This window comes from Mustela lutreola, chromosome 9 (genome assembly GCF_030435805.1).
Source record: "Mustela lutreola isolate mMusLut2 chromosome 9, mMusLut2.pri, whole genome shotgun sequence".
Lineage (NCBI taxonomy): Eukaryota > Metazoa > Chordata > Mammalia > Carnivora > Mustelidae > Mustela > Mustela lutreola.
Genome location: NC_081298.1, coordinates 25,773,474 through 25,798,531, shown reverse-complemented (window position 1 = coordinate 25,798,531; position 25,058 = coordinate 25,773,474). Strand labels below are relative to the sequence as shown.

General features: G+C 39.2%; 1 protein-coding gene and 1 pseudogene across 3 annotated transcripts in view; one reads left to right on the top strand and one right to left on the bottom strand.

Annotated features, from left to right (window-relative positions):
* Positions 1-25,058, top strand: part of ASXL1 (ASXL transcriptional regulator 1) — a 77,447-nt gene that overhangs the window by 35,102 nt on the left and 17,287 nt on the right. The window lies entirely within an intron of this gene.
* Positions 18,521-21,613, bottom strand: LOC131807688 (small ubiquitin-related modifier 2-like; annotated as a pseudogene).

Sequence of the window (25,058 nt, the reverse complement as noted above, 5' to 3'; positions counted from 1 at the left end):
GGTGCCCCCAGAAGTTGTGTTTTTGGTGGAGTCTCAATAGTTCATTTTTGCTTGTGGTTTTTATTTCTAACTTCATTTCTGCATTTAAAAAGTTTATTTTATTTTATTTTTTTCAAGTCCAACTTGGGGATCAGATTCACAGCCGACTGAGCTCAAGAGTTCCATGCTGTGCTGACTGAACGAGCCCTGACTGAACTCAAGAGTTCCATGCTGTACATTTTAAATATGATTATTTTAAAGCCTCTTTATTATTCTGCTGTATCTGTGTTTTGAGGTCTGAGTTTGCCTAGTAGTTGTATCTGTTAAAAACCCCCTCCTCTTTCAGTAGTTCCATTCTTCATATACTTTTTAAAAATTAACATATAATGTATTATTTGCCCCAGGGGTACAGGTCTGTGAGTCATCAGGCTTATACACTTCACAGCACTCACCATAGCACATACCCTCCCCAATGTCCATAACCCAATCACCCTCTCCATACCCCCCAACCCCCCAGCAACCCTCAGTTTGTTTCCTGAGATTAAGAGTCTCTTATGGTTTTTCTCCCTCCCCAGTACCATCTTGTTTCATTTTTCTCCCTCCCTACCCCCCCTCAGAATTCCTCATATCAGAGAGATCATATGATAATCGTCTGTCTCTGATTATTTCGCTCAGCATTATACCCTCTAGTTCCATGCACATTGCTGCAAATGGCAAGATTTCATTTTTTTAATGGCTGCTTAATATTCCATTGTATACATGTATATACCACATCTTCTTTATCCATTCATCTGTTGTTGGACATCTAGGTTCTTTCCATAGTTTCACTATTGTGGACATTGCTCCTGTAAACATTCGGGTGCACGTGCCCCTTTGGATCCCTGCATTTGTATCTTTAGGGTAAATACCGGGTAGTGCAATTGCTGGGTTGTAGGGTAGCTCTATTTTCAACTTTTTGAGGAACCTCCATGCTGTTTTCCAGAGTGGCAGCACCAGCTTGCATTACCACCAACGGCGTAGGATGGTTCCCCTTTCTCTGTATCCTCGCCAACATCTGTCGTTTCTTTACTTTTTAATTTTAGCCATTCTGACTGGTTTGAGGTGGTATCTCACTGTGGTTTTGATTTGGATTTTCCTGATGCCAAGTGATGTGGAGCACTTTTTCCTGTGTCTTTTGGCCATTGGAATGTCATCTTTGCAGAAATGTCTGTTCTTGTCTTCTTCCCATTTCTTCTGTGGGTGTCGAGTTTGATAAGTTCTTTATAGATTTTGAATATTAGCCCTTTATCTGATAATGTTATTTGCAAGTATTTTCTCCCATTATGTCAGTTGTCTTTTGGTTTTGTTGACTGTTTCCTTTGCTCTGCAAAAGCTTTTTATCTTGATAAAGTCGCAGTAGTTCATTTTTGTCCTTGCTTCCCTTACCTTTGGTGATGTTTCTAGGAAGAAGTTGCTGCGGCTGAGGTAGAAGAGGTTGCTGCCTGTGTTCTCAAGGATTTTGAGTTTATTTTTGTGTGTGATGTAAGGAAACTGTCCAGTTCTGCATGTGGCTGTCCAGTTCTCCCAACACCGTTTGTTGAAGAGACTGTCTTTTTTCTATTGGACATTCTTTCCTGCTTTGTTGAAGATTATTTGATCATAGAGTTGAGGGTCTGTTTCTGGGCTCTCTGTTCTGTTCCACTGATCTGTGTGTCTGTTTCTGTGCCAGTACCGTACTGTCTTGATGGTTACAGCTTTGTAATAGAGCTTGAAGTCTGGAATTGTGATGCTGCCACCTTTGGTTTTCTTTTTCAACATTCCTCTGGCTATTTGGGGCCTTTTCTGGTTCCATATAAATTTTAGGATTATTTGTTCCATTTCTTTGAAGAAAATTGATGGTATTTTAATAAGGATCACATTAAATATGTGGATTGCTTTAGGTAGCATGGACATTTCCACAATATTTGTTCTTTCAATCCATGAGCATGAACGTTTTTCCATTTCTTTGTGTTCCTCAGTTTCTTTCATGAGTATTTTTTTTTTTTAAAGATTTTATTTATTGGGACGCCTGGGTGGCTCAGTTGGTTAAGCAGCTGCCTTCGGCTCAGGTCATGATCCCAGCGTCCTGGGATCGAGTCCCGCATCGGGCTCCTTGCTCGGCAGGGAGCCTGCTTCTCCCTCTGCCTCTGTCTGCCTGTGCTCACTCGCTCACTCTCCCTCTATGCCTGACAAATAAATAAATAAAAAAAAAAATCTTAAAAAAAAAAAAAGATTTTATTTATTTATTTGACAGAGAGAAATCACAAGTAGACTGAGAGGTAGGCAGAGAGAGAGAGAGGGAAGTAGACTCCCTGCTGAGCAGAAAGCCCGATGCGGGACTCGATCCCAGGACCCTGAGATCATGACCTGAGCCGAAGGCAGCGGCTTAACCCACTGAGCCACCCAGGCGCCCCTTTCATGAGTATTTTATAGTTTTCTGAGTACAGATTCTCTGCCTCTTTGGTTAGGTTTATTCCTAGGTATCTTACGGTTTTTGGTACAGTTGTAAATGGGATCAACTCCTTAATTTCTCTTTCTTCTGTCTTGCTGTTGGTGTATAGAAATGCAACTGATTTCTGTGCATTGATTTTACATCCTGATACTTTATCATAGCAGTAAGAGGCTCCATTTTTGATTGCACCTCATTAACAGCTTTTTTTAATTTCAAGTTCTTTCATTGCTCCAGAGAGGGATTTTCTAGTATCTTCTATGCTTTTTTTGAGCCCAGCTAGCACCTTGATAATCGTCATTCTGAACTCTAGTTCTGACATCTTACTAAAGTCCATATTCATTAGGTCCCACACACTTGATTTTTGGGTGTATTTTGGTTAGAAGAAACTACCTCCCAAAATTTTAAAGAAGAAAAACATATGTATACAAAAATAAGGGTAAACACAATGAAGGGATAGAATATGGCTATAAAGATGAAAATTTAAAAAGATTCTATAAAAGGAATTGATAAGATAGAGGAGTTGGTTGATACAAGAGAAAAAAAAGAGGAAAGAATATCAGGCTGGAGACTAGAACAAAGCCATGTGCTAGATTTAGAGTATATTTTGATTATTAGAAGAAACAGTATCCCAAAATTTTAAAGGAAGAAAAACTTATATGTATAGAAAAAATAAGGTTAAATACAATGAAGGGATAGAATATGACTATTACAATGAAAATTTTAAAAGATATTTAAAAAGGTATTGATAAGATAAAATAGTTAAAAACTGTTAAAATAAAAAAGAGGAAAAATTTATTTAAAAAAATAGAATAAGAAATAAAATTTTAAAAATTTAACTTTGGAAGACTAAAGAATCAAGAGGGGAAAGCTGTGAATTCTGTGTGTTGCTTTCCCCTCGCTCTGGAGTTCTGCAGTTCTCATTGATGGGTGAACTTGTTGGCTGGATATTCTTGCTCATCTTCTGGGGGTGGGGCCTGTTGCCATGATTCTCAAAAGTCTTTGCCCAATGCAGAATTGCACCACCCTTGCCAGGGGCCAGACTAAAAAATCTGCTTGGGTTCGCTCTTGGTAGTTTTTGTTGCGTGAACGCTTTCTGTATAGCTTTTGAGAATGGGAGTGAAGATGGTGGCCTCCTAATCTCCGGCCCCATAGAAGCCAAGAGCTCAGGGTCCCACTCTTCAGTGCACCCTCAGAGAAAAGCAGTCACTCCTGTCTCCCTGGTCTCCAGCTGCACTCGGAGCTCTCCCGGCTTATGACTGAGTGTTTCTGTTTCTGGCGCATGGCCCCGTTTGGAGTCTCCAAACCCAGCAGATTCCTGCAGCACACTCCCACGCCACTCCTTGTGGAGGAGGCAGGAGGGAGGGGTCTTCCCAGATCTGCCACTTGTGGGGTCCCTGCTTGAAGGGCAGTGTTCTGACTGTGCCTTGGATCACGGTTTAAGGTAACCCCTAACTGAGAGCCCCTTCTCGGCTCCATCTCTGCAGCCAGCTTCCCCGCTTCATACCTGGGAGCTCTGCCACACTCTGCCACCCCTGGTCTTTCTGTGTCTGTATGGGTCCTGAGACTACACTGTCCCCAGGAGGGCTCCACCCCCTGCCCAGCCTCTGGAATGATGTCCCTCAGTGGAGCAGACTTCTAAAAGTCCCAATTTTGTGCTCTGCTGCTTGCTGGGAGCTGGCCCCTACCCCTGCGGTCTATCTTCCCACACATCCTCCCTTCCAGAAAGTGGTTACTTTTCTGTTCCTAGCATTGCAGCTCTTCTTCAATCTCCTACTAAGTTTGTAGGTCTTCAGAATGGTTTGATAACTGTCTAGCTGATCTCCTGGGACCTGATGACATTTCGGTCTCCTACTCCTCCTCCATCTTGCTCCTCTCCTTTGTATACTTGTAAATTTAGGCTTACATTAAGTTTATCATCTGTAGGATTTATTTTTTATGTGATTCAGGTTGTGGAGGTATCCCTCTGGGGAGATTTTAAAGTTTGTGCTGAACCTGAGAGGTTTCCTTAGTGACATACCTACTTGTTCTTAGGCTAATTTCTTGGCTTGGAGTTTATGAACCACTTGGGTAGAGTGATTTTGGAAGCGATATCTGTGATAAAGGAGTTTCACTTTTTCAGAGGTAAAACTTTTTTTGTGGGCTGGAAATTGGAGTTCATGTTATTCCTGTGTAGTTCTTTATGGCTTTTTGATATTTTAATGCATCTAAGTAATTTTCAATTTTTGGTCTCTTAGTTTCTTGCAGGCATTAAGAAAAAACACCTGTCTCAAGCTCTAAGACCTGCATCTGGTTTAGGTAGCCCTGAGAGTTACCTGGACTTGAGTAGCTTAAGTGTTTCTAGCATCAGGAAATTTCCCTTTCTTGCTTTTGGGCTTGCCTATTTGCGTGGGTTACATTTGCCTACCTTTTCTATGCATTTGTACTGGGAGTTGAGTGCTTCTGTATCTGTCTGCCATATTCCCTGTGCGATCTATGATACATTTGCTTGCTTACTTGCAGGTACATCCTGGAAAACAGGTGTAACTCCCTAGAACCTTAAAATGCGTGAGTTTGGGGGCACCTGGGTGTCTGAGTTGGTTAAGCATCTGCCTTTAGCTCAGATCCTGATCCTGGAGTCCTGGGATTGAGCTCTGCATGGGGAGCCCTGCTCAGTGGAGAGCCTGCTTCTCCAGCTCCGCCTCTCACCCTGATTATGCTCTCTCTGTCTCTTTCTTTGTCTCTCTCAAATAAATAAAATCTTAAAAAAAAAAAAAAAGTGCCTGAGTTTTGTCATAACTCATCTGCTGCTGGTGGTGTAGCTGTGATGTCCCTAAGATTGTTATCTCTTGCCCATAAAGCATTGTGTGAGGCTGCAAGGATTTATCAGGTGACATCACAAATGGGTCCTTTGCAGCTTGATAGATCATAGTGCCTAAGGCACAACTCTTTTTCATCAGCAGTTCTTATGGGAAAGAGTTGCTGCAGTAGCCATCTTGTTTTCTTCTCTTTTCTTTTTTAAAAGATTTTATTTATTTATTTGACAGAGAGAGATTACAGGTAGGCAGAGAAGCAGGCAGAGGGGGAAGTAGGCTTCCTGCCAAGCAGAGAGCCCTATATGTGGGGCTTGATCCCAGGACTATGAGATCATGACCTGAGCTGAAGGCAGAGGCTTAACCCACTGAGCCACCCAGGTGCCCCACCATCTTGTTTTCTGAGGAGTTTAGGTATACCTGGGGATAGAGAAAAGATTCCTCATCTTTTCCTGTAATGTTCTAATCTTTAGGTATCCTTCCTGAGTAGGCAGATGCCTAAATCTCTGTCTCTAATTCCTGTACTCCAGATCTACATATCCAGTAGGACATTTCCCCTCAAAGATTCCACTGGTATCAAAAATTCACCTCTTCCTTCATTTATTGTCATCATCGTTGTCGTTGTCTTCTTTTTAAAGATTTTATTTATTTGAGAGAGCAAGTGCTGTACCAGCAGTGGTGAGGGACGGAGCTCGGAGAGGGAGAAGCAGATGTGCTGAACAGGGAGCCTGATGTGAGGCTCGATCCCAGGACCCTGAGATCACCACCCAAGGTGAAGGGAGATGCTTAACCACTGAGCCACCCAGGTGCCCCCATCTGCTGTCTTCTTATTGATATCACAAGTCAGCCCTTCCTCTTAGATTTCATGTTTCTGTCTGTTTTGTCCCTGTCTCCTCAGTAACTCAGATGCAAAACCTGACTTACTCCAGACTGCTTTTTCCCCCTTCTGTGTGCAGTCAGCTGCTAAATCATATTACTACTTTACATAGAAGTCCTAGCCTTTCTCTTTCCATGACAGCATCAGGGTGGCATATTCCAGATTAAAATCTCATTCTCTCTCCTAATGTCCCTCTCTGATGAGTCTGTCTGTCTACTATATATCTGCTTACTCAAACCAAGTCCTACCTTCTTATCCTCCTTTCTCATCCTAAACTTTTGGTGAAATTCCACAAAATGTCTTGTTTGTGTGGTCGGGATATTTTTTCTTTAGGAATATTAGGACATAACTAGAAAAAGAACCAGAAATTTATTACCTGTTTTGTCCTGTTTTAAACAAGTTAGTGAGCTGTTGTTACGAAGTTGTGTGTGTGCTGGTTGGGGTGGGGGAAAGGCTGATCCTAGAGACTTGAGTTTTAGTCATTAACTAACAGAGTAACTTGGGTAAATTAATGATATTCTCTGAGCCTCAGTTTCATCATCTATAATACGAGGGGTTGAATTAAGTGATTATTATAGTTAGCATTTATTGAGCTTTTAATTTGTTCCAGGAACTGGGCTAATAGCTTTTCATGTATTGTCAGTTTTTTTAAACTCTATTTGGAAATAATTCTCAATTCACAGAAAAGTTGCAAGGGTAAAACAAAGTAGTATAAAACATTCTTACTCCATTTACCCAGATTCAAAAATTGTTAATACTTAACATTGGTTATCATGGATTTTTTTTTTTTTTTTTTTTTTTGAAATGCATTGTCTGTATCTACTGAGGTGAATATTTTTTCACTTTTAGTCTGAATGTTAAAGTAACCTCTGGGATAAAATACATTTATTATGATACATTGTCCTTTTTATGAAATATTACTGGATTTGATTTGTTAAACTTATTAACAATTTTTATATCTATATTCATGACGTATTACAGTATAGTTCTCTTGTAATATATTCGTCTGATTTTCATGAACGTAAAAGTAATGCTGTCCTTGTTGAATGAATTGGTGTCTTAATCTGTTTGGGTTGCTGTAACAAAGTACCACAAACTGGGAGCTTACAACAATAGAAATTTTTTCCTCAATCTGGAAGCTGGAATTCCAGGGTTAAGGTGCAGCATGGTCAGTTGTAGACTTCTTTTGTTAACTCACCTTAGTTGTAACCTCTGTCGAATTTTTTTTGTAAGAGCACTAATCTACCCTCATGATCTAATCACCCCTAAAGGCCCCACTTTCTAACACCATTGCATCAAGCCTAAGGACCTGTGAATTTGGGGGGGATACGTTCAGACCATAGCAATTGGGAAATACTTCTTCCTTTCAGATTTTCTGAAAGAGTCTTTATTAAATTTAATTACTTCTTCCTTTAATGCTTAATTAAATTCACTAGTGAAGCCATCTCAGCCTGGAAATTTTTAATTTCAGATTCAGTTTATTCTACAGATATAGAGGTGTTTAGGTTATCTGTTTATTTTGGGGTGAGTTTCAGTTTCTGTCCACTTCATCTAAATTGTCACAAGTGTAAGGATATTCATGGAGTCTGTAATAATATCTGTGCTCTCTTCCTTTTATCAATGATTTGTGCCTTCTGTCTTTACCTGATTACTCTGGCTAGTGGTCCATTCATTTTAGTGATCACCTCAAAAATCAGCTGTGGATTTCAGTGATATCTCTTGTTGTCTGTTTTATTGATCTCTGTTTTTATTTTTGTTATTTTCTCTATTTATGCTTGAATTGGGTTTAATTTGCTCCTTTTCTCTTTTCCAGTTTCTCATTATAGAAGCCTTTCCATTTTTCCAAGATAAGCATTTAACATGTACAACAAAATTTGATATGTTGTATTTTTATTTTCATTCAATTCAAAATACCATTCTAGTTTTTCTTTTGATTCCTTCTTTTTTAAAAAAGATTTTATTTGAGAGGGAGAGAGAGAGAGTGTACACGCACATGCACACGAATTGGAGGAAGGTAAAAGGGAGGGGGACAAGCAGACTCTCTGGTGAGTGTGGAGCTTGACATGGGGCTCCATCCCAGGACCCTAGGATCATGACCTGAGCTGAAGTTAGGTGCTTAACTGAATGAGCCACCTAGGTGCCCTGATTTCTTCTTTATTGGCTATTTAAAAGTATGACATTTAGCTTCCCTATATTTGGGAAAGAGAACTTTTCTGCTGTTGATTTCTAATGTAAATCCATTGTGGTGAGATAATATACCTTGTATGATTTGATCCTTTAGAATTTTCTGAAGCTTGTTTTATGGCTCAGAATAAGGTCTGTCTTGAAAAATTTTCCATGTGTACTTGAAAAGAATTTGTATTCTGTTGTCACATGGTGTTGATTAGTTTGTTGGTTATAGCATTGTTCCAATCTTATGTGTGTTTTTTTTTTTTTTTAAGATTTTATTTAATTATTTCACAGAGAGATAGTACAAGTAGGCAGAGTGGCAGGCAGAGGGAGAGGGAGAAGCAGGCTCTCTGCTGAGCAGGGAGCCTGATATGAACCTTGGGATCGTGACCTGAACCAAAGGCAGCTGCTTAACCAACTGAGCCACCCAGGCGCTCCCAATCTTCTGTATTTTTATTGATTTTTTAATCTACTTTTTCAGTTATAGAGAAAATTGACTAATTGTGGATTTAATTCTTGTTTTAGTTTTACCCAATTTTACTTCATGTATTTATCTTGCAGTTAACTTAAAAGGTACATAGACATTTAAGATTGTCTTCCTCCTCATAAACTGACTCCTTTGGCATTTTGAAATGACTTTCTTTAACCCTGGTAATATTCTTTGATCTGAAATCTACTTTCTCTTATAATAACACAGCCCTTTCTGCTCTCATTCAGTTCATATTTGCGTGATACATAGTTCCGTCCTTTTATATTTCAAGTGGACTTTGTTTGCAGGCATCATATAGTTGGATCTTGCTTTTTTTTATTTAAAAAAAAATTTTTTTTTTAATTTGATAGAGTGAGATCACAAGTAGGCAGAGAGGCAGGCAGAGAGAGAGGTGGGGAAGCAGGCTTCCTGCTGAGCAGAGAGCCCAACGTGGGGCTCGATCCCAGGACCCTGAGATCATGATCTGAGCCGAAGGCAGAGGTTTAATCCACTGCACCACCCAGGCACCCCTGGATCTTGCTTTTAACCAATTTGATAATCTCTGCCTTTTTGTTGGGGTATATAGACCATTTACATTTAAAGTGATTACCATGGACACTGGGGATGGTATGTGTTGTGGTAAGTGCTCTGTGTTGTATAAGTCGGATGAATCACAGACCTGTACCCTGAAACAAATAATATATGTTAATAATAAAAAAAATTTTTAAGTGATTACTGATGTTGTAGAGTTTAAATCTACCATCATGTTACTTGTTTTCTTTTTGTCCCATCTGTTTTTTTGTTTTTTGTCTTATTTTTCTGCCTTCTTTTGGATTAAGGATTTTTAAAAAATATTTTCAGTTCCCTTTTTGTCTCTTGTTGTTCTAGTGCTTGCTTTAGTGTTTACTAAGGCAAGATATTTAATTTATCACAATCTGTCTTCAGATAATATCCTATCACTTTACCTGTAATAAGAACCTTACTATATAGTACACTTCTATATTCCATCCTCAGTCTTTGTGCTGTAGTCGTACACCTCACTTCCACGTTTTAAACCCTGCAATACATTATTATTTTTCATTTAAACAGTCCATTATCTTCTCAAGATATTTAAGAAATCAGAAAAAAGTTTTACTTGTACCTGTATATTTTCCATTTTTGGTGCTCTTCATTGCCTGTGGGTTATGTCCCGATTCCCATATGGTATCATTTTCATTCTGATAGAAGGACTTTTCTCTAATATTTCCTGTCATGCTGTGTACCTCTGATAGTATTTGATTGTTTGATTAGAGAACACATGAGCCAGAGGGGCAGAGGGAGAGAGTCTCAAGCAGACTCTGCACTGAGCTCAGAGCTCTACTTGGGATCTTAGAACCCTGAGATCACAACCTGAACTGAAACCAAGAGTTGGTCACCTGACTGTGCCACCCAGGTGCCCCCTACTGGTGATAGTATTTTAAAGTGTTTGTATATCTGAAAAATAATTTTCTCTTTTTAAAATAATTTTCTTTTTATATTCTCTTATTTTAAAAATTATTTTTCTCTTTTTAAAAATTATTTTCTCTTTGTAAAGTGTTTTATATCTGAAAGATTTTCTCTTTTTCCTCTCTTTAAAAAGATATTTCCTTGATACAGAAATCTGGGTTGACTGTTCTTTCTTCCTTTATTTAAGGAGTTGCTCTACTGTGTCTAGCTTGCATTATTTCTGATGAGATATCTGCTGTTATTTTATGTTCCTTAGTGAGTAACGGGGCTTTTTTCTTCTCCTTTCCGGCAACTTTTAAGATTTTCTTTTTGTCATTATGTTTCAGCAGTTTGATTATAATGTACTTTGATGTAGCTTGCTTTCATGCTGCTTGTGCCTAGTTTTGTTCAGCTTCTTGGATCAAATTTGGTAAATATTTAGCCATTACTTTTTCAAATATTTTTCTCCTACCCCTTCCCTCTCCCTTTGGGACTGTAATTACATGTATGTTTTGCCACTTAAAGTTGTAGCTTACTGATGTGCTGTTCCTATTTTTTCAATCTTTATACTCTATTTTGGGTGGTGTCTACTGGTATATCTAAATGCTCACTCATCTTTTCTTCTGCAGGGTTCAGTTTGTTGTTAATCCAGACATTGTATTTTTTTTTTTTTTTTTCATCTCTAGAAGCTCTGTTTGGGTATTGTTTAATATTTTACATGTCTCTGCTTAATGTGTTCAGTGTTCAGCACATGAAATACAGATACAAGACTTTTTTTTTTTGAAGACTTTATTTTTATTTATTCAACAGAGAGAGAGAGCGATCACAAGCAGGCAGAGAGAGGCAGGCAGAGAGAGAAGGGGAAGGGAAGCAGGCTCCCCACTGAGCAGAGAGCCCTATGTGGGGGTCAGTCCCAGGACCCTGGGATCATGACCTGAGCTGAAGACAGAGGCTTAACCCACTGAGCCATCTATGTACCCCCAGATACCAGAACTTTTTAAACCATCTTCTAGTTCTGTCATTTGTGTCAGTTTTCGATCTGTTTCTTTTTTCTTGTCAGTATGGGTTAAATTTTTTGGTTCTTTGCATTCCTAATTTTTGATTGAATGAGAGACATTTGTATTTTACTTTGGATTCTATATATTTTGGTACTTGCGTCACTATTTTTGAGCTTTGTTCTGGAATGCAGATAAAATTACTTGGAACTATATCCTTTTGAGTCTTGCGTTTTTTTTTTTTTTTTTTTTTTTTTTTTAAGATTTTATTTATTTATTTGTCAGAGAGAGAGTGAGAGCAAGCACAGGCAGACAGAGTGGAAGGCAGAGGCAGAGGGAGAAGCAGGCTCCCTGCGGAGCAAGGAGCCCGATGTGGGACTCGATCCCAGGACGCTGGGATCATGACCTGAGCCGAAGGCAGCTGCCCAACCAACTGAGCCACCCAGGCGTCCCGAGTCTTGCGTTTTAAAACTGTTAGATGGTGTTTATCCTTACTGTGTCTATAAAGCTATACAGATACATGTTTTTTAATTTCCTTTTCTTTCTTTTACAAAAATAGTTTTTATGTGTTCTTTTCATTCATTCTTTCTTAAATGCTCATCACAGTCTTTTTCCTTACAGTTCTGACTTTTTTTTTTTTTTTTTTTTTTCCAGTTTTGACATTCTTACTCAGGCAGTAATTACTTCTGGCCTGACTACAGCATTAGTCTCTTAATGTTTGTCTGGTTTTCACATTCTCTGCATCTCTGATGCAGTGTTCAGACTGCTGTTAGAATGATGCTAAAGCACAATTCTGATAACTAACAACTTTCAATGCCAGCGGCAGTGGGATTCACGGTTTACGAATTATTCCCCTGGGGCATCTGGGTATCTCAGTTGGTTGGGCATCTGACTCTTGGTTTTGGCTCTAGTGATGATCTTAGGGTTGTGGGATGGAGCCCATGCTTGGCTCCGCACTCAGTGCGGAATATGCTTGGGATTCTCTTCTCTTCTCTCTCTGTCCATCTCTTCACTCGTGCATGTGCCCGTGCACTCTTCTCTCAAATAAATAATCTTTAAAAAAATTATCCCCCTAATGGCAATAAAAGTATTTTGAGTTTTACACTTGTTTATACATCATAACTGGAAATAAGTCAGCATATAGTCTTCTATAATTTGTTCACTGAGAAATATACTCTAAAACAAATTTAAAAATATTTTAAAATTATAGTATATTTTAAAAATAATTTGTTAACAAAAGTGTATTCATGATAGAGGATATATTATGTTTCAGTTAGTCTTACCTACTTTTGAATAGTTTGATCTAATTTCTTTTCAGATCTTATATACTCATTGATTTTACCTTGTAACATACCTGATGAAGAGTTGATATATTCGGTGTAAAAATGGAAGCCCTGCTGTTTTTTTTGGTGTCCTTTGTATTCGTTTCATCATCATCACTCACATTTTTCATGTTCTCTCAGATCTGCCATTTTTTATGGTAATGTTTTTAAGCCTGATTAAAATTAGATAAGAAAGTTGTTTATCTAACAAGGCATATGAAACATGTTGAGAACAAATAAGTAAATTTCAGAATACTGAATGTGAAGTTGAAATGACCTACGAATTGAGAAAGGGCAGCAATGTCAATCCATATACCAAATAGATGAAGCTTAATTTAGTTTTAGATTAAAAGTACGTGTGTGAGGGTCTGTGGGTGGCTCAGATGATCGGGCGTCTGCCTTTGGCTTGGGTCATGGTCTCGGGGTCCTGGACTCAAGCCCCATGTTTGGCTCCCAGCTCAGCAGGGAGTTTGCTTCTCCCTCTGCTTGGTATTCCCCCTGCTTGTGCTCACTCTCTCCCTCTCAAGTGAATAAAATCTTTAAAAATAAAAAACAAAAAAATTTAAAAATGCACGTGTGTGTGTGTGTGTGTGTGGCATTACTGGCCCCATCAGTAGATTCATTCCTGCCTGAATAATCCCTCCTGATTATTCCGTATGGTTAAGTATTTCATCCGTGCTGTATCCGTTAGCTTTTACTGTATAACAGATCATCCCAAAACTTAGTGCCTTAAAATAATTGTATACTTAATTCACAGTTCCTTGTGAGAATTGGTTGGATGGGCTTTTTGTTTGGTCTGGCCTGGGTCAGATTATCTAAGATGATCTAGGCTGGGTTCTCCTGTATCTGGTCAGCTGGAGGGATGGCTGGTGGCTAGATATGTTAAGCAGAATTCTAAGATGATCCCTGATAACCTGTTCCTTTTATCTCTTTATCTGTCATGGGGGTGAGAACTTCCATTTGTTTCTCACAATAAATATGGCAAAGGTAAAGAGATTTTACAGGTGTAATTAAAGTCCCTGGTCAGATGACTTTAAGTTAACTCAGAAGGATTATCTTGAGTTGGCCTGACCCAGTTGGGCAAGCCCTTTAAAAGAGGACCTGGAGGTCTGAGATGGAATAATTGAGCAATTCTTGCTTACTCTGAAGAAGCAAAGTGCCATATTGTGAGAGGGCCATATCACAAGAACTATGGGGAGCCTTAGGAGGTGACTTCAGGCTCCAGCTGACAGCCAGTAAGAAATTGACCTTAGTCCTACAACCGTAAGAGATTGTTTCCTGCCAATAGCTCGGTGAGCTTGGAAAAGAACCCTGAGCTGTAGAAAAGGAAAGTAGCTTGGTTAACACTTTGATTTGAAACTTAATGAGCACCTGAGCAGATGACCCAGCTAAACCATGCTCAGATTCCTCACCTCTGGAAACTTGAGATAGTAATAAATGTGTGTTGTTTTAAACCACTAACTTCGTGGTAATTTGTTACATGACAATATAAAATTAATCTGCTGGATAGTTTAGGATAGCCTTATATTACAATTTTATACTTTTCAGAATGTAGTAGAATCATATAATGTGTTCCCCTTTGAGACTGGTGTTTTTCACTCATCATAGTACTTGGGATCCATCCAAGTTGTTGTGTTTATCAGTACCATTTCCTTTATTGTTGAACTGGTATTCCATTTTACGAGTATACCACAGGTTGTATATCCATTCTTCCATTGAGGAACATTTGAGTTGTTATTAGTTTGGGGCTATTAAATATAAAGACACTGAAAATTCATATACAGGTTTCAGTGTGAAAATGTTTTTATCTCTAGGATAAATACCTATGATTGGAATTGCTGGGTGATATCCATGTTTAGCTCTGTGAGAAATTGCCAGTGGGAAAGGTATCATCTGCTAGGCTTAATCACCATGAAACTCTGTTCCCATGTCTTCTAAATTTCAGTTTATTTAGGGGCACCTGGGTGGCTCAGTGGGTTAATCCTCTGCCTTTGGCTGGGGTCATGATCTCAGGGTCCTCGGATTGAGCTCTGCATTGGGCTCTCTGCTCGGCTGGGGGCCTGCTTCCTCCTCTCTGCCTATGTCTCTGTCTGTCAAATAAATAAACAAAATCTTAAAAAAAAAAAATTCAGTTTATTTACATCTACATAAAATTGTGGCTTTTTATTTTATTCAGTGTGTTATAATCTATTATTTATTTAGCTGTTCAAATTGTTCCTAATTTGGCTGCTAGGGATTTTGTCAGTCTGGCTTCTGTGTCCCTTTGACATATTCCCATCATTCTTGGAGTGCTATTGCCAGAAAGGTGATATAGGTTCACTGTGTACTGTGTACTTTCCTTGTTCCAGCCCTTAGTATTAGTCATTCCTCCATGGAGCCCTGGTTCTTTGAGTATATAATAATATTCAGAATCCATGATTTGGGTGCTAGATGTGCTTGCTGCTATTGGGGTGTTCTGACACCAGTTCTTCCCAGTGACAAGAGTCTAAGGAAAATTTGGGTGTATTTACATAAATATATGTATATGCACTTACATCTATATTTATGTTTAGCTTTATCTGAGCATGTTAAAAGCCACGAGTTTACACCAGTACCGCAAATTCCAATGCAAGCCCAGAGGGTTCTTTTCTAAAGTTTTCTCCTTTTCCATATTTGTAACTACCTTCTCGAAAAGTAAGAGATCTAGCTCCTGTTTTTCCTTTTATTTAATGTATTTACTTGTTTAACCCTCCCATCCTCTTATATAATTAATCTCCTCCCCCATCACTACTGCTGTCTTTCCCTGACAAAAATGTCCTCTTTATCCCTCTCGGTCTCCCAACACCCTGTATTGGACTGGTTCCCTGGGGTTGATTGCCTCACCTGCTTCAGGCTCTGATTGCCTGCACCAATGCCCTCATATAAATGCCCTCCTCACCCAGCTTGGCTTTGATACCCTGCCCCTTGTCATTCCTTGTTGGGGCATTTTACCCTTGAACTCCAACTCAACACCATGCCACCCTTTTGTGCTCCACTCGGGGTCTGATACCCTACTGTCAGTCACCAGGGCTCCTCTTCTCCCTCTGGTGTAAGGAAAGATTAGTTTGGGGAAGAATATGGCAGCTTCCTCCTTTTAAAAAAGAATAGTTTGCCCTAGGCATCTGGGTGGCTCAGTCAGTAAGGTGGTAAACTTTTGGTTTCAGCTCAGATCTTGATCTCACAGTCATGGGATGGAGCCCTGTGTCTGATTCTGAGCTCAGTTCGGAGTCTGCTTCAGATTCTCTCTCCCTCTCTCTCTCTCTTTCTCAAATAAATAAATACAATCTTTTTAAAAGTTTGTCTTTTTGTTTGTTATTTATATAATTTTTTAAAAAATAAACTTTCGATGCAAGTCCTTTGTCAGATATATGTATTGCAGATATTTTTTTCCAGTTTGTTGGCTGCCTTTTCATTTTTATTTTTTATTTATTTTTTAAAGATTTTATTAATTTATTTGACAGAGATCACAGGTAGGCGGTGGTGTGGGTGAGGGGGCCACAAAGCAGGCTCCCTGTTGAGCAGAGAGCCCTATGATCCCAGAACCCTGAGACCATGACCTGAGCTGAAGGCAGAGGCTTAAACCACTGAGCCACCCAGGTGCCCCTGCCTTTTTATTTTTATTAAGGTGTCTGTGATTAGAAGTTTTCTTTTTCTTTTTCTTTTCTTTTTTTTTTTTTTTTTAAAGATTTCATTTATTTATTCAACAGAGATCACATGCAAGCAGAGAGGCAGAGTGCTGGGGGGGGGGTGGGAAGCAGGCTCCCTGCAGAGCAGAGAGCCCAGCATGGGGCTCAATTACGACCCCAGGTTTACGACCTGAGCCGAAGGCAGAGGCCTCAACCCACTGAGCAACCCAGGCAACCCTATAAGTTTTCAGTTTTGAAAAATTTTATCACATTAAGAAATACATAGTTAATGTTTTTAGAAAACTGTCCAGTAACACTGATTAATTAGTTAAAATAGTCTTCATGCCCATCATGTAGCCCAATGCAGGAACCCTGAGATCAAGACCTGAGCTGAGATATAGAATTAGACACTTAACTAACTGAGCCACTCTGGTGCCCCAACAGAGAAATACTGTATTATATTTCCTTCTAGAAATTTTATATTTTTGGCTCTTACATTGAGGTTTGTGATCCAAAGTAATTGTCGAGTATAATTGGAGATAGTGGTTCAAGTTGTGTTTCTGTTTATCTAGTTGTTTCAGCTTCATTTAATGACTTACCTTCTCCATTGAATAGTGTTGGTGCCTTTGTCCAAAATTGACTATGTATGTGTAGATATGTTTTTGTACTCTGTTCCACTGGTCTGTTTATCTTTATACCAATATCATACCCTCTTGATTTTAATAAGTCACAAAATCATGTGGTGTTGTTAGTGGCATGAGTCTGCTAACTTTTTCGAGATTGTTTTGACTGTTCCTGGTCCTTTAAGTTTTCATATAAACTTTAAAAGCATCTTGTCAGTTTTTACCAAAACAATGCCTATTGGGGTTGCATTGACTCTATAGTAATCAGTTTGCAGAAAATTAACATTTTAACATTAATTTTCTCCCCCAATCCATGAACATGGTATGTCTTTCCATTGATTTAGGTCTTCTTTGATTTTTTTTTTTCCTTTTTAGCAGTGTTTTATAGTTTCCATTCATGTCTTGCCTGTCTTCTGAAATTTTTTAAGTTTCTTTAAATTTTGATGCTATTGCAAGTGGAAATGATTTTCAAATACTTTGTTTTTTTCTTTAATGTATTCAGTTGATCCTTTAAAAAAAAACTGCATAAGTTCTTACATTATCATATTTGCTTTGTCATTCTTTCCATATTATTTTTGTTCTGTACCAGAGTAAGCTGCAGACATAATGTCCCTTTATCTCTAAATACCTACTAAAAACAAGGAAATTCTCTTTATAACCACATTGCAGTTATCAGAATCAATTAACATTGATAAAGTACTGTTTGTTGGCTAATCTGCATACTTAATTCAAATTTTGCCTATTGTTTTACTAATGCTGGTTATAAAATTCTGTTTGAGGGCACATCCAGTCCTGGATCACATGGTGCAATTTTTTTGGTCAAGTCTCTTTCATTTCCTTTAATCTGGAAAAGTTCCCACAAATTTTGTCTTTGGTGACCTTTGTATTTTTTTAGTACAGACTACTTAACTTACTTTTTTTTTTCCCCCTTAAACAGGAAGTTTATTTAAACAAAATGCTTGACTTGAAGGGAAAATGATGTAGGAATCATTTCTTTTAGAGTAATTTATCCTTGCTTAAAGACAGATTGCCATATGTAACAGCTATGTACAGAAATGTTATAAAATTGTTTTTGGTTTTACAATGATAAGTGAAAAACATTAAAATTCTACAACATGAACAAGGAGTGCGAGGATTTTTATGTTCTTTTTTTGTTGTTTTAACAGAGCAAAATAACTTACTGGAATATAAAGATAAGAGCTGAATGAGCATGCTACTAATGGAGAAAGGGGTATTCTCACAGAAGCAGTATTTTCCTCTACCCCATCTGTACTTTATATTGATCAAAATAAACCATTAGCCATTTAGTTAAACCAACAACAACAATAATGTGCTTGTGCACATACATGGTTACTGTATGTATAATAAGGAATGGGGAAGGGGACAATGAAAGAATCAAGAAAACTATACTGTAGTAGTCAGGATATGTGGACCCAAATTGCAGCTTTCTCATTGAGAATGTCGTCTTGGTCTGTAGGAAGAGGTTTTTTTTTGTTGATTTTTGAAGATTTTACATATTCATTTGAGAGGGAGAGAGACATAGCACAAACAGACAAGAGGGAGAGGGAGAAGCAGGCTCCTCGCTAAGCTTGGAGCCCCATGTGGGGCTCAATCCCAGAACCTGGAGATCATGACCCGAGTTGAAGGCACATGCCCAACCATCTGAGCCATCCAGGTGCTCAGAAACAGAGTTTTAGAATAAAGTAGCACATTCCGTTCTTAGTAGACACCTGTCTGCTGCTGGAGTACATCCAGCATTTTTTGGTTTGGTCATTCTCCATTTCCAACTGTGCAGGTATGTCTGTCTCATTGACTGGATGCCCATCGAATCGGAACCTGATCTGCTGCATAGACAAACCCTGTTATTGACAATGGGCTTTCATGAGTTTACTGAGTGGTGGTGTGTGCCTTTTAAGCTGCGCTATAGAACTGTCCTGCTTTGTCACCTTGAAGTTAATAGGATTGTTGTTCTCAGTCTTGACTCCATTCCTTGGGCTTTTCAGTGGTCCTGGTGAGTGCCAGAGTCTCAGGTATCACTTGACCAAAGATGTGTCCCCGGTCTTCCCTGAGCGAGCACCCAAGCAGCACCAGGAGTGGCAGAAGAAGGGCCATTTACTTTCTAGAAAGCTCCCCAGGTGGAGCTTTCTAGAAAGCTCCCCTGGGTGGCTTAGTGAGTTAAGCCTTTGCCTTCAGTTTAGGTCATGATCTCAGGGTCCTGAGATCGAGCCCTGCATTGGGCGCTCTGCTCAGCAGGGAGCCTGGCCCCTACCTGCCTGCCTCTGCCTAGTTATGATCACTCTCTCTGTCAAATAAATACATAAAATGTTAAAATACATATATAAAAATTCATTTGATATTTATGAATTGGCGTTCTGCAGTAAGGAAAAGCCACCTTTTTTCCGTCATTTGTTTATTCATTATGGATTTGTGTATTCTTACTTTACTATTGAGTTGTTACTGTTAATAGCTTTATTTTTTATTTATTTATTTTTTAAAGGATTTATTTAACAGGCAAGATCACAAGTAGGCAGAGAGGCAGGCAGAGAGAGAGGAGGAAGTAGGCTTCCTGCGGAGCAAAGAGCCCAGTGTGGGGCTCCATCCCAGGACCCTGGGATCATGACCTGAGCTGAAGGCAGAGGCTTTAACCCACTGAGCCACCCAGGCGCCCCCTGTTGATAGCTTTAATGCATGAAATTGTGCAAAGGCGGCCCACGGGACTCCCTTCACTATGGCTTTTGTGTCCTGACAGGTCCCCCTTATTCCACACATTTTTTTACTTTTTTGCTTTCTGGCCCAGCAAGATGTCTGGGCTTACTAGCTTACATTTTCCAGCCCCAGCTTTGGAATCAACCATATTGCCAGGGAACTCAGGATCCTCTTAGTTCAGAATAGTGTACCTGTATACATCTATGTTTGTTTTTGTAGTTGTCTGTCTTTACATATTGGTTCAGAGTAATACCTTCAGTTCTAGTCTCTTAATGGCAGGGTTCATCCGAGCTTTACCCCTTTCCATATTTATGATTTGCTGCTCCAACTGGTGAAAATCCTGGCTCTCATTGTCTACTTTGTATCTTATCATTTGCTTAGTTCAGAATAAACATTTAATAGTTTCGTAATTTCAGGCCAATTCCACTGTGAAAAACAAATCTGTTAAAAGGAGGGCTCACTGTTTATGGTTTATTTAGTTCTTGAACCCAGTGTATGTAGTTAAAATAGTGTGTTCACAAGTTACTTTGGGCTAGGTCCATCCCTTCCCTCCTGCAGTGTGCTTATATTAGTCATTTGAAACACTTTAAAGTTTTCTGCTAGTGCCACAGTACTTTGTCTTCTGGGAAGGGTCTGGGAAAACAGGTACTCCTAATATATTGCTGTTAGGAATATAAATCCATGCAGCATTTTTTGAGGGGGATTTGGCATTGTTAACAAAATTAGTGTTTACATTTCACCTTTAACGCCTTTCACCTTTCTACTACAGGAACTTACCGTGAAGATAGACCTTTAACAATACAAAAGTAGAGATTCACGAGGTTATTCAATACAGTATTTCTGGGGCACCTGGGTGGCTCAGTCATCAAGCATCTGCCTTCTACTCAGGTCATCAGGGAGAAGGAGAAGCAGGCTTCCCATAGAGCAGGGAGCCTGACGCGGGGCTCCATCCCAGGACCCTGGGATCAGGATCTGAGCCGCAGGCAGAAGCTTCATGAGCAACCCAGACGCCCCAATAAATAAAATCTTTAAAAAAAAAAAAGGCAGTATTTTTATTTGTGAAATGTTAAAAGCCACCTAAATGCCAGTCCATGGGTGAATGGGTGTGTAAATAAACTTTGGTATCTGCATCATGGAATTTTATGCAGCTGAGAATGAGTGAAGACTATCTATGAAATGATAGAGTGATTTGAAGGATATATGGTTACATGAAAAAAGCAAGTGCAAAATAGTGTGTATGGCATCCAGTTTGTCAAAGGAGAAATAAAATAGATGTGTATATAATCATCTGTGCAAAAAGAACCCCAAAAAGAAACCAGAAACTAATGAAACTGGTTACCCAGCAGGGGGGGTGGGTAAGAGTGGAGTGCGCAGTTGGGGGTAAGGTGGGAAGAGAAGGGGTGAGGGCAGCGTCAGTTCTCTGAACCTAACCTTCTGTGTAGTTTGGGCTTTTATAACCATGCTGTGTCTCATACTTAAAAATTAAGTAAAACAAAAAAGATGAGTAAAAACCAAAAAGGTTTACAAACAGAAAAGATGAAGCTAATACTGTTAATGGTGATAAAATGCTTGCTATGATCAGACACATCAGTTTCAGTCTTCCTTCTGAAGGTTGGTGTGGGAGCCATCCTTTCTTCTGTTGTTTCTCCTGGTCTGTTTGTGTGTGTGTGTGTGTTGGGGGCAACTGTCCTGAGAAATTTCCTGGGGCACAGAACTGTTAGTGCTAAAACTGGCAAAGTCCCAGACAAATTGGGGTGAGTTGGTTACCCTGTTTGACCTACATCTGTCAGTTTTCAGGGGCTTTCCCTTTATCACCACCTTGGGAGTTCTTTTCAACTATCTTCTGTGATGAGGTTTCTCTTCTAGATCTTGTGTCGATTTAATTTTTGTTTTAGTTTAGTTAGGTTTGTTTATTGTTGTTATTATTTGTGGAACAGATTCACCAGTTACTTCTAGGAGGTAAATTATTTGAAATGTTACATATCTTTATCCTGTGTTCCATGCTGGATTATTGGTTTGACTTAAGAATTTTAGAAGAAGGGTGCCTGGCTTGTCCAGTCGAAAGAGCGTGTGACTCAGTCTTGGAGGCATGGGCTTGAGCATCATGTTGGGTGTAGAGATTACTTAAATAAACCTTAAAAAAAAAAAAAGAATTTTAGAAATTAATACATTCTGGGGTGCCAGGGTAGTACAGTCAGTTAAACGTCTGACTCCTGCTTTTGGCTCAGGTCGTGATCTCAGGGTCATGAGATCGAGCCCTACGTTGGACTCTGTACCCATTGAGGAGTTTGCTTGAAACTCTTCTCACCCTCCTTCTGCCCCTCCCCACCCCCACTGACACATACTCTCTCTCTCTAAAATAAATTAAAACAACAACAACAAAAAAAACAACTACATTCTCCGAAACTGCTCTTGAGAAGCGTGATGCCATTCTGATTCCTTGGTGAAATGTTCTCTCTGAATGGAAGATTTTAGGATATCTTTTTCAATTCTCTTTCTGAAATTTCATGGTGCAGTGCTGTGGAATGGGTCTTTTTTCATTCATTGTGAGGGCATTTTGCCTTATTGAATCTGGAAACTCAGATTCATTCCTCAAACTCATTTGGGGAAAACATCTTGTATTTTGGCCTTTTCTGTTTTCTTAGAACTTCTGTTTGTTGTGAGACTTACTTTCTTCTTTTAAAGATTTTTATATATTTTTCAGAGAGAGAGAGCACAGGCAGAGTGGCAGGCAGAGGCAGAGAGAGAAGCAGGCTCCCGGTGAGCAAGGAGCCAGATCCCAGGACCCTGGGATCATGACCTGAGCCGAAGGCAGCAGCTTAACTGACTGAGCCATCCAGGCGTCTCATGTTGTGGGACTTTCTTAATGCAGCCTATTTTCTTTTTCTTCTGAGTCAGTTCTTTGGAATATTACCTATTTGTTGTTGTTTCTGGGAGTTTTGTTTTGTATCATTTTGTGTTTCTAGTGGATTGCTCACATTCACTGATGTTCCTTTATTTCTTATTATTTTTTAAAATAATCTGTACTTTTTGTTTTGGGGCTGTCTCTTTGAGAACATTTACTGTGAAATCTTCATTATCTCTGTTTCCTTTCATGTCTTTTGGTTTTGGTTGCTGTTTAATCTGACAGTTGTGCTATTTGGTGGCCCTTGATAGGTCGTTCAGGGGAGAGAACTGGCAGATTCTGTGCTTGCGGGCACTGTTGTTGGATGTGATGGAGAAGGGAGACCCAGATCCCTTTTGTTTGTTCGTTTTCTTTTTTGAATCCCCAATTCTCTGCCAGAAGGTGTTTCCTCTTAGGCTGGTCACTTTTTCTGGGAAGAGAAATCCTTTCCTCTCTTACTAGCAAGCTGAGAGCAGGCTACGGATGAGGTTGTAGGGCTGCCACTGTGCAGAGAGCTTTGGGAGCCAGATTGGAAAAGGGAGCTGTTGGTGTTACTGTTTTTTATGTCATCTTTGACTTACTGGTCCTTTTTAGAGCAAGGCATCTCACATCCTCCCTCATTCCTTGACCTGGTATCTTCTATTCTGGACCCTTTCTGGTTCAGTACAACCAGAATTAAATCTCCTATTTTTTTCTGAGGCTAGAGGTGGATATTGCCTGATTGTTTGGGGACAGAGAGGAGACCTGAGGGGTCTTAACTTCCGGCTCACACTTCCAACAAGTTCTTCCTATTTTCATTCCCGTGTCTTGTCCCTGTGTGCAGTGATTCCTGGACCTTTAATCACTGTCCTCTTGAGCGTTTTGCAGTACTCACTGGCCATATTTTTGGCTTTTCCCTCTGTAGCCTCAGACTTCAGTTTTTTCCCTGCTGAGTCAGTTACTACCTGTCTTCCTGCTATCCGTTTTCCAAAATTCTGTTGACGTATCTCACCTGCCTTTTCCTCCCCCTTTCCCTTTTCCATCTATACCTTTATTATTCCCTTAGAGTCATTCTAAAGAGGCTTCAGGAAAGTGCAGAGAATTGTGTCCATTTCACCAATGTTTAAATGGAAATTCAAGCCTTTGTGCAAAGAAAACGAGTAACGACTTCGACTTCCACACCTCCACACCAGAACCTACCCTACTCCTGTCCCTTCACCTGCCACCCAGACCTGTGGCCCTTGTTCTTTCCCAGTAGCAACCACTATCATCAATGTGTATCCTTCCTATTCATGTAGATCCATTAAAGATGTGTAGTCTGTTTATTAGGCATATTTTAATTTCTTTCAATTACTGTTTTCAGTAGTGTATCATACCAATATACCTGATGTTATTTATCCAGTCCCCTCTTATGGATGTTTAGGTTTTTTGTTTGTTTGTTTTTACTATTACAAATACTACTACAATAATCTCCGTTTACTTTTGTAGTCACCATTTGCAGATGAGTAAGAGTTTTTCCAGAGAACTGTTTCCTTAACGTTTTAATGGGTAAAATGGAGATGATTTAGAGGCTTTCTTTGAGGCTTGATGAAAACATTTCACTGATTTAAAAAAGGGGGGATTTATTTATTTATGTATTTGAGAGAAAGCACACATAAACAGGAGTGGGGGGAGGAAAAGAGGAAGAGGGTGGGGAAAGGAATCTCAAGCGGACTCAGTGCTGAGCTTGGAGCCCAGTGAGAGTCTCCATCCCACAACCCTGAGATCATGACCAGAGCTGAAACCTAGAGTCAGATGCTTAACTGCCTGAACCACCCAGGTGCTTCTGCAACCATCACTTTTGACCACAATTTTGATTTTATCCTATAAAGTTGAAGATATGCCTCCCCTCACATTCAGTAATTCTACTCTTAGGTATATAACCTAAGGAAATTCTTACATATACAAGGAAGTTCATAATCTCATTGTTTGTAATAGCAAAACATAATAAACAATATATTGTAAGCAACTAATATCCATCGGACAAAAGAATGGTAAATAAATTGTGGTGTATCTATAGAATGAATAACAGAAATGGAAAGAAATGCACTTGTATGTATCAATAGGTAGGGAGGTCAGGAACATAGAATTGGATAAACAGCAAGTCTCAGAAGAGTATGTACAGTATGCTGTTGATACAAAGCTAATTCAAAAGCATGTAAAATTTAAAAATATGTTATTTAAGAATCTATACATATCTAGTTGAACCATTACAAAAAATAAAAGTCAAACGCAAAATTCAGAAAACTCATTAGCTGCGGAGAAAAGAGGACAGAATCCAAAGTGGCAACCAGGAGGATTGATGGGATTGGTAATGTTGTACTTATTAAGGTGGGTTTTTATTGTTCTTTATCCTTTAGTTACGTTTTTTTGGGTTTTATTTTAATTTAAATTTAAGTAATTAACGTATAGTATATTATTAGCTTCAGAGGTAGAGGGCAGTGTTTCCTCAGTCTCACAGAATACCCAGTGCTCATTACATTTATGGGCCCTCCTTAGTGTCCATCACCCAGTTACCCTATCACAACCTCTCCCCTCCAGCAACCCTCAGTTTGTTTCCTAGGTCATTAATATTTTTTTAAATTTTATTTTGTACCTGTGATGAGAAAAGTAGAATTCTGAAACTTCCAGATCTCTTCAAAAATTTTA